At 42.0% G+C, this 9,051-nt stretch overlaps 1 long non-coding RNA gene across 1 annotated transcript; it reads left to right on the forward strand.

Annotated features, from left to right (window-relative positions):
* Positions 1 to 1,120: 1,120 nt before the first annotated feature.
* Positions 1,121 to 9,051, forward strand: LOC127556236 (uncharacterized). The gene is made up of 4 exons (XR_007952381.1): positions 1,121 to 1,475; positions 1,946 to 2,011; positions 3,639 to 3,701; positions 8,450 to 9,051. It is a non-coding gene; the product is annotated as an uncharacterized LOC127556236 (long non-coding RNA).

The raw sequence follows: 9,051 nt of genomic DNA on the forward strand, positions 1-9,051 counted from the left end.
TGAAGGCTACCATTGCTTCTGGGAATGGGGAGCAGTGGGAGAAAAAGTCTTTTTCTGCCTTCGTGGGAGTTCCAGTGAGAGCTGGCAGAATTTCCAAAACTTAGGCTCGAGGAGAAAAGTATGGGTTCATCATTATTCATGAACATGGTAGTGAAGTGTTGGGGTGACTTCCTGAGGGGGGACATTCCCTTTGATTCAGACTCCAATCATTTTACACTCACACACATCCCACAAGGAACAATCAGTAAAGACTCGCTGCTTCGTTTCCAGGTATAGGCCCTTCAGCAAGGAGCCTGAACACATTTCTCAAAGAAAGAGACCTTTCTCCAATGTCAGTTCCATGGAAGATGCCCCTGGCCAGTCTCCTTACACTTTGCTTTTGGTATGAATGTCATTTCCAAGGATATCTGCTTTCCAGAAAGGGAGGAAGAAGAAGAAGAAAAGGAGGAGGAGGAAAAGAAGAAGGAAGAGAAGGAGAAGGAGGAGAAGGAAGAAAAAGAAGAAGAGAAGGAGAAGTAGGAGGATGAGGGGAAGGAGAAAAAAAAAGGAGGAGAAAGAGGAGGAGAAGGAGAAGAAGAAAAAGAAGGAAGAGGAGGAAGAGGAGAAGGAAGAGGAGGAAAAAGAAGGAAAAGAAGGAGAAGGAGGAGGGAAAGAGGAGGAAGAGAAGAGAAGAAGGAGGAGGAGAAGGAAGAAAAGGAGGAAGAGAAGGAGGAGGAGGAGGAGAAGGAAGAGAAGGAGAAGGAGGAGGAGGAGGAAGAGGAGAAAGAGAAAGAGAAGAAGAAAAACAAGGAGAAGGAGAAAAAGAAGAAGGAGGAGGAGGAAGAGGAGAAAGAGAAAGAGAAGAAAAAGAAGGAAGAAAAGGAGAGGAGGAGGAGGAGTGGGAGAAGGAAGAAAAGAAAGAGAAGAAGAAAAACCAGGAGGAGAAAAAGAAGAAGGAGGAGGAGGAGGAAGAGAAGAAAAAGAAAGAGAAGAGCAGGATGGGGGGAGAAGGAAGAAGAGAAGGAGGCGGAAGAGAAGGAGAAGAAAATGAAGTGTCAGCAAGATTAATCAGTATATGAATTCAGTCTGGACTTGCATGCAGTGTTCCATATTCATTATTAAGATGCTTTACAAACACAAATCCATTTCCTTTTCAGTCATTCTGTATCTCCTGGGTGCCCTGCTGGGAAACCCTGACACTCACCAGTGAGTTCCTGGTCTCCACCCTCTTGTCCCAGTTCCCAAATCACCATAGACTTTCTTCCCACCCCTTTGATTTCTGATATATAAGCCTCTAACAGGTTCTATTTGTTCACTTCCCCCTGGGTTGAGCTGTTATTTAAATCTGGGATCCAGAGTCAAAGGTACAGAGTCAGGATACAGCGTCTCTTCCAGCCAGGCTCTTTGCCCTCTTTGCCCCCGAGGTTCTTGCAATCTGTTGGCGAAGGGAACTGTGGGACAGGACTTCAGGACAAAAATGAGAAGATAAAGTTCTGGTGAGCTACAGTTGGGCTTCCCCTTGGTCAGGGCCTCCGTCCCTCTTCTCCCCACTCTCCAGATCTTTGATTCTTTAGATCCCAGCTGAGGCTGGCCGGTCCCTTACTCCAGGAAGGTTTCTTGACCTGCCCTGATCCCTTCTGAGAGCTCCTCCAGTCAGTCAAGGCAAGCCCCGTACAGGAGCTCTGGGATGTCCAAAGGCCATCATAGGCGTAATAGGGTTTCCTCTAAAGGAACCTTATCTCTCCACCTCTAGATAAGGAGCCAGGCAATCTGCCCCACCAGCCAAGAACTAGGGACCAAAGAGAGGACGTATCAAGGGCACCTGATGAATATGGTTCTTCATCGGTCAAATGGAATACACATTTAACTTTCAGGGTTGTTGTGAAGATAAATAAGATGTTTGTAAAGTGTTTTGCAAACCTTAAAATGGTATATAAATGATAGCTAATGATGATTCTCCTTTCAGGTGCCATCTCCAGTATGGATGAAAAAACCTCAGAATTTGAGATGGAATTGGAACGAATGCTTACCAGTGAGTGTGATGGTGGAGGAGGCTGTCACAGAACATCTGAACCTTCCAGATGAATCCCAAAGAAAGGGTTGTGTCCGGGGGCCACGGCCATTTCAGAAGGGCTCATAGGGTATATCCCTCTTAATGGGATCTACAATTAACCTTCAGATCTCCCTCCTCTACAGTCTTTCAAGACCAAGATTCTCAAATTTATCGGACACTTTTTGTGTCCAACACCACCCCCTCCCTGCCTGACCCTGGTTCTGAGAGATTTCTCGTTCCTTCCCACCTCCTCACCCCCATTCCCAAGCCTCCATTTTTGTTTGGGGTTTTTACAGAAAGGACTGGGCCTTGAGAAACATGCTATACAGGTGGGATGTAGAAAGAAATGTAGTTTTGAGGCTGGAGAAGAGATTTAGGGGTGGGGCTTAATGGCAGTGATGGGAAAGAAGGTGTTTGGCCCCAGAGAACAAGATTAAGAAGTTACGGAGATGAAGATTTTTTTAAAATTAATTTTATTTTATTTTCATAAAGGTCGGCCTTTTATCCCTTCCCTTCCCTTTCTTTTTCTCCCCTTTACTGAGAGGAAGAAAATCAGAATCCCTTATTACAGATATGTGTAGTCATTCAAAAGAGATTCAGTGTTGATCAAAAAAATTGTGTCTCAGTCTCTGCTCTTGGAATCCTTCAGCTTTTATCTGGAGGTGGGTCCCATGTTTCATCTGGAGTCCTTTGGAATTGTGATCAGTCATTGTCTCAATCAGAATTCCTAAGTCTTTCAAAGCTGTTTGTCTTTCTAAAATTGTTCTCTTTGGGGAAGCCAGAGCCCCAATTGGTGAGTTTCTACAAATGCTCCAGGTTGGGGCAGCTAGGTGGTGCAGGTGGACAGAGCACCAGTCCTGAAGTCAGGAGGACTAGAGTTCAAATCTGACTTCAGATACTTAACACTTCCTAGCCCTGTGACCCTGGGTAAGTCACTTCACCCCAATTGCCTCAGCAAAAAAAAAAAAAGTCCCCGATTTGTATGAAATAATCCCGTTCAATATTTCTTATAGCATGATAATATTCCATTACATTCATATCCAGCTATTCTGCAATTAATGGGCAGGTTTCCAATTATTAGCTCTCACAAAGAAAGCTGCTGTAAGTCTTATTGCATACATGAGTCCCTTTTTTCTTTCTTTGGAGACAGATTTAAACTCGGGCTAGAGGAAAGGCTCCCTAACAGTGAGTGCCGTTGTATAAGGGAGTGGGTTTCACCAGGAGGTGATAAGTTTTGCCCTCTTGGAAAATATTCAAGTGAAGTTTGGGTGACCTCTTGCAGGTTTGCTGCAGAGAAGGGGCTTTCAAATGGGCGTTTGTGGATCTGTTGTGTTTTTTTAAAAATTCATTAGCTGTATTTCAATATAATGGGTTTCCCTTGTAATCCAATGTGTTTTATTTTATACGTTTTAAGACGTTATTCTGAAAGGGGATACTGGCTTCATCAGGCTCCCAAGGAGTCCAGGGCACAAAAGTGGTGAGGAGCCCCTGCTGTAGAATACTCCCATTCCAGTACGGTCTAGAGTAGGGCCTTCGGAGGCTCCTTCCGGCCCATTCTGTGAATCTATCAATTTATCTTCTCTGACAAAGGCCATTTCTTTTATAGGGTCAGAATCAGAGCCAACATTCTCCAATTTAAAAACCACCTGCAAGAACAAGAAGAAAAAGCGTGAGTCTTTTAAGTCTTTTGGTCTGTGTCATTATCTCTAGTCTCAAACAATCCAATTTAAAAAGTGGGAGATATCGGGGCCAGCTGGTTGCAAGCTAAAGAGAAAGACAACTGGTTCTTCCAGCTTGAGTTTCATGTCTATGACCCTTGGGTCAGAGGAGCTCGATCCTCCGGCGATCTACCTGTCAGTACCCTCAAGAAATGCGTCTTCTTGGCTAGTTGACATTTGGTGGGGGGGTAACGGGAGGGAAGCAGTAGGATGTGGTAGAGAGAATACTAGGGTTAATGCCAGAAAACCAGGCGGGCTCCCTTCCGGTATTATTAGCATATAATCTTGGTGATGAATAAAATTGTAGTGAAGACATGTTGAGACGGAGTTATGCTATGGTAAAAAAAAAAAAAAAGGTCAAGTTAAAAGTTCCGGGAAATAACATCTATAAAGTGAATTATCATTCTCATCAATGGGAAACATGTAAAGAATTACAGATGCCATAGTATAGGAGCAGCTAAGTGGTACAATGGAGTACCGGGTGAACCTCACACTTTTCTTGTTCTCCTTCTCCTTGTCCTTTTCCTCCTTCTCCTTATCCTCTTCCTCCTTCTCTTTTTTCTTTTTTGTTGAGGCAATTGGGGTTAAATGACCTGCCCAAGGTCACACAGCACACTGTTCTTCTTAAACTCACCTCCCTAATATTAAGCTCTAATCCTCCTTTTCCCAGCATCACTTTAACTATGTTTGGTGCCTTTTGAGATTAAAGGCCAAAAAAGGTGGGTTGACAAGGAGAGAAATATCTGTTCACAGAGGAAGTCTGAACTCAGTACGAAATGAATGAAGGAGGGACAGTGAGGTGGCAGAGTGGATAGAGCACCAGACCTAAAGTCCAGGAGGACCTGAGTTCAAATGTGGCCTCAGACACTTAACACTTCCTAGCTCTGTGATCCTGAGAAAGTCACTTAACCCTAATTGCCTCAGGAAAAAGAAAGAAAGAAAAAAGAAATAAATGAAGGAATACTTTATGTCAGTGTTCCTAGTCAATAGTAGCGAGAAGGTCCCTTCTGCTAGGGCTTCAAAGATATCTTCCATGGGTGTAATTTCATGTAGATCCATTCTTGGGTAGGAGGGACTGGCAGGGTCCACTGGGGGCTCTTAGCAATGTCTCCAGGACTTGAGAGTGGGATAGTTTTAAGTTAGTTTATCATTGATAAACTATTGATTTAAATATTGATGTTGAATGATTCATTGAATATATCATTGATAAACTATTGATATTGAATCAAGGATTCAATATATCATTACCAATCACATGAGGAATTGCATACAAAGAGCTGAAAGTGAGAATTCTCTTGCAAGTCTTCCCATGACCACCTGCGCTCTGAGTCCAGTTTTGTGTGTGTGTGTGTTTTTTTTTAATGGTCTGAGCATTATTATTTATTCATTCATTCATTTATTTATTTTTAAATAACTTTTTATTGACAGAACCCATGCCAGGGTAATTTTTTACAGCATTATCCCTTGCATTCACTTCTGTTCCGATTTTTCCCCTCCCTCCCTCCACACCCTCCCCCAGATGGCAAGCAATCCTTTACATGTTGAATAGGTTACAGTATATCCTAGATACAATAAATGTTTGCAGAACCGAACTGTTCTCTTGTTGCACAGGGAGAATTGGATTCAGAAGGTAAAAATGACCTGGGGAAGAAAAACAAAAATGCGAGCAGTTTACATTCATTTCCCAGTGTTCTTTCTTTGGGTGTAGCTGCTTCTGTCCATCTTTGATCAATTGAAACTGTTTTGTCTCACACAGTTTTGCGTGTTGAGGATGGGTTTCACATTCAGAAGAGCAAGGGCTTCGGTCTGTGTCTGGGGCCACTTGCCCTTCTGGATGCTGCTCTGTGTTTCCTGCTCTGATAGAGGGTGGGGAGGGACAGGAAAACGATGTTGAGTTGGAGGACTCTGCCTGATTCCCTGAAAGCGAAGCATGAGGGGCCGAGTGCTGCACTGGGAGTAAAGACGTTCCCAATTCAAATGGTCCGTCACCTGCACTGAGTAGCCCTGGGAGCTTGACAGAGTTATTTTCCTTTTCTCAGGCTTACCTTCTTCCTCTCAAGCATAGAGATCACAGCAGCACCTACTTCACAGGGTTGTTATGAGGACCAAATAAGACGATATTTCATATATAAATACATATAAACATGCATAACATTGTGAAATTATATTATAGCATAACATTATATAAAATATTATTTACGTGCAAAAATATATATACATGTACATATATAAATAAATATATTTAAATTTATAAAGTAAATATAAAGTAAATGCGAAAACATGTGTATAAGTATATGTATACTTATACACATGTCTTCGCATTTATTTTATAAGTCAAAGAGCAGGGATTGTATTTAACTCAAGAGATTTAGTCAGAATCTGCTGGTCCTGGGTAGCAAGCCATTTTGGAACCCAACATTTCATTGTCTTGGTAGAAACAATCCCAGTCAAGCCCCAGAGAGGGAGGACCTCGGGAGTGGCAAGTGCCTAGTCTCTTCTCCTAACCCTTGACCAGAGGATAAATGGGGAAAAATTAGAATTTAAATTTCTGTGGGTGTCCCAGAGGTGTCTCTGGAACAGTAATGGCGTGCAGTAACGTTCTGCATTGAGATATGAGGCAAAAAGAGACAAACTAAATAAAGAAAGCTCTACAAAGACCCCAAGAGAAAGCTTCATCTTGCTTAAAGGAAACTTCATGAGATCCTCAAAAAGGGGAGAAAACAACCTGCATAAACAGGGCGCTGGGAATTATTCCTTTTCAATGAATGTTCTCGAAGCGTGGAACTGATTTTACCCTTTTGGACTTGAGAATGGGATAGTTTTAAGTTAGTTTATCAATTAAATTAATTTATCCATTTATGAGAGAGGATGCCTTTAGTTTGGAGGCTATTTTGTATCAAACGTTTTTATCATTCTACCTAAGTAAATACTTATTTCTTTTTAAAATGTCCTGTTTTTGTCTCAGTTTCTTCATCTGAGAAATGAGTTGTAGAAGGAAAGGGCAGACCCTTTCAGTGTCTCTGCCAAGAAAACCCCAAATGGGGTCACAGAGAGTGGAAGAGTTGCTTAACAACTTCCCCGGTAGTAACGCCTCCTCCCATCTCAAAGTGATAATTGGGACAACTTTGCACAGGGCTGGGTGGAGACAGTCGATAGCTCTGAGGCCTCCAGTGTCAGAGCCATTAAGAAAGCATTCAGTGTGTGGACCAGTTTGGCAAAACGGGTTCTGATGAAGTCATTCTGCCTCGGCTCTTAGTGGGAAGACTTTTGTGGGGGTGGAAAAGGCACCTGCTATTTGGGCAGGTGAGGACATCTTTTCCAAGGTCTAGATTGGTTATAGTAAATACATTTATATAATAAATAATATAGTAAATAAATGTCAGTTACTCCAAAATCTAAGGGTAAAATGACCCTTCCCCTCTGGGTCTACACTTAGGGCTGTGCATTTCTCAGCCTCCATATTGGTTGGACTGAAGGGCCCTTGAAAGCTACTTTGGTTTGTTCTCCAAGATCTCCTTTCCTTCTGTTGTTCCTTCTGTTCTGTCTGTCCTCAACTTTCTGTGACCTTGTCTGGGAAATTTTTGGCAAAGATATTAAAGTGGTTTTATTGAAGTGGGGGTGGTGAACCCCCTCAAATACATCAAGGTTCTGAGAGGTGTCTCACAAGAATTTGTAGTTTTAGACTATCTCCAAAGCAAGAGGCAAAGATTTTAATGGCGGGGCTAAGTTCCAAGAAGGAGTTTTAACCATTAACAAGGGAAAAGACTTGGGCTGAGTTCCCTAATGGAATTCACCATTAATGAGGGACAAAACACTGTTAAGACAGGCTAAGCTCCTAATGAACTAGCCATTGTGATACTCAGTGAGTAGGCTAATTCTTAAAGGAGTTAGTGAAGAAGTGGGATAGAAGTAAGCTCTTTTATAGGAGAAAAATAAGTTTGACATCCATAGCTTGGTCTTCTGATTGGACGCAGTCACTGTGGGGTCACGATAATTTAGTCAATACAAAGAATTGACAAGGGCCTTGTTCCGGGAGTCACCTGTTAGTGACCATCAGAATAGATCCCTTCATGTGAGGGGATGATAAGGATACAAGGAGACTGAGAGGCCCTTGCGTTCTCTAACCTCGCTCCTCTTCCTTTTTGCCTCCGATTTATTTCATTCCCAATCCACAAATAATATTTCCTTCAAGTGTGATATGATTCACAGCTGTGGGGGCTTTCGGAGAACGACTGCCCCTTCATGGTACTCCTTTAACCTTTACAGGCTTTCTGGGTTTCACACTCAGGCATGGTCCTTAACAGGGCCTACTGCAACAAAGGCCCACAAGAACAAGAGAATTCTGTCAATGCTCTTCCCAGCTTGCCTCAGGGAGCAGCTGTGGGAATTCAATTAGGGCTCACTGCAATAAAGGCTCACTTAAATTCAATAAAAGCCTTCTATCAATCTCCACTATCTATAGCCTATCTAGCCACTTCATTTACCCCATCAAGAGAGAGACAAGGAGAACAAGAGAGGGAGAAAGAGAGAAAGAAGGAAGGAAGGAAGAATGGAGGGAAGAAAAAAGGGAGGAAGAGAGGAAGGGAAGAAGAAAGAAAGAAAAAAGGAAGAAAAGAAAGAAAGAAAGAAAGAAAGGGAGGGAGGGAGGAAGAAAAAAAGAGTCGATTCCAATCGTTTCTTCTTCATCCTCTTTCCCCAGAACAATTATTACCTGAGCATCTATACTGTGAGACTCTGGGGAAGATCCTGCATCATGTGAAGACACCTGTGACCGTGGGTCTCTATGGGCCATGTAGACATCGTTTGAGCTGTTTCATGGAGAGGATTAAAAGTAGGTATATCTTATTTCTAAGTCCGATTTTTCTTGTGCAGCAAAATAACTGTATGGACATGTATACATATATTGTGTTTAATATATACTTTAACATATTTAACATGTATTGATCTACCTGCCATCTAGGGGAAGGAAGGAAAAAATTGGAACAAAAGGATTTGCAATTGTCAATGGTGAAAAATTACCCATGAATATATCTTGTAAATAAAAAGCTATAATAAAAAAAATTGTTTAAAGTCACCCAGCTGGTAATAGTCAGAACTGGAGAACCAACCGGTTGTTCAGTTATTTTCTTTAATCTTTCTGTTCCCTCATCTATAAAACAGTAGCAACGGTACTTGGTACCTAATGTTTAGAGATATTGTAAGAGTAATGATTAGGGTTATTTATATCAATGCTTGACATATACGTTCCCTTCCAATTCTTTTATTTTTAAAAGTCAATTGAATAAGAATTCAACTTTTCTC

This window comes from Antechinus flavipes, chromosome 3, assembly GCF_016432865.1.
Source record: "Antechinus flavipes isolate AdamAnt ecotype Samford, QLD, Australia chromosome 3, AdamAnt_v2, whole genome shotgun sequence".
Taxonomy (NCBI): domain Eukaryota; kingdom Metazoa; phylum Chordata; class Mammalia; order Dasyuromorphia; family Dasyuridae; genus Antechinus; species Antechinus flavipes.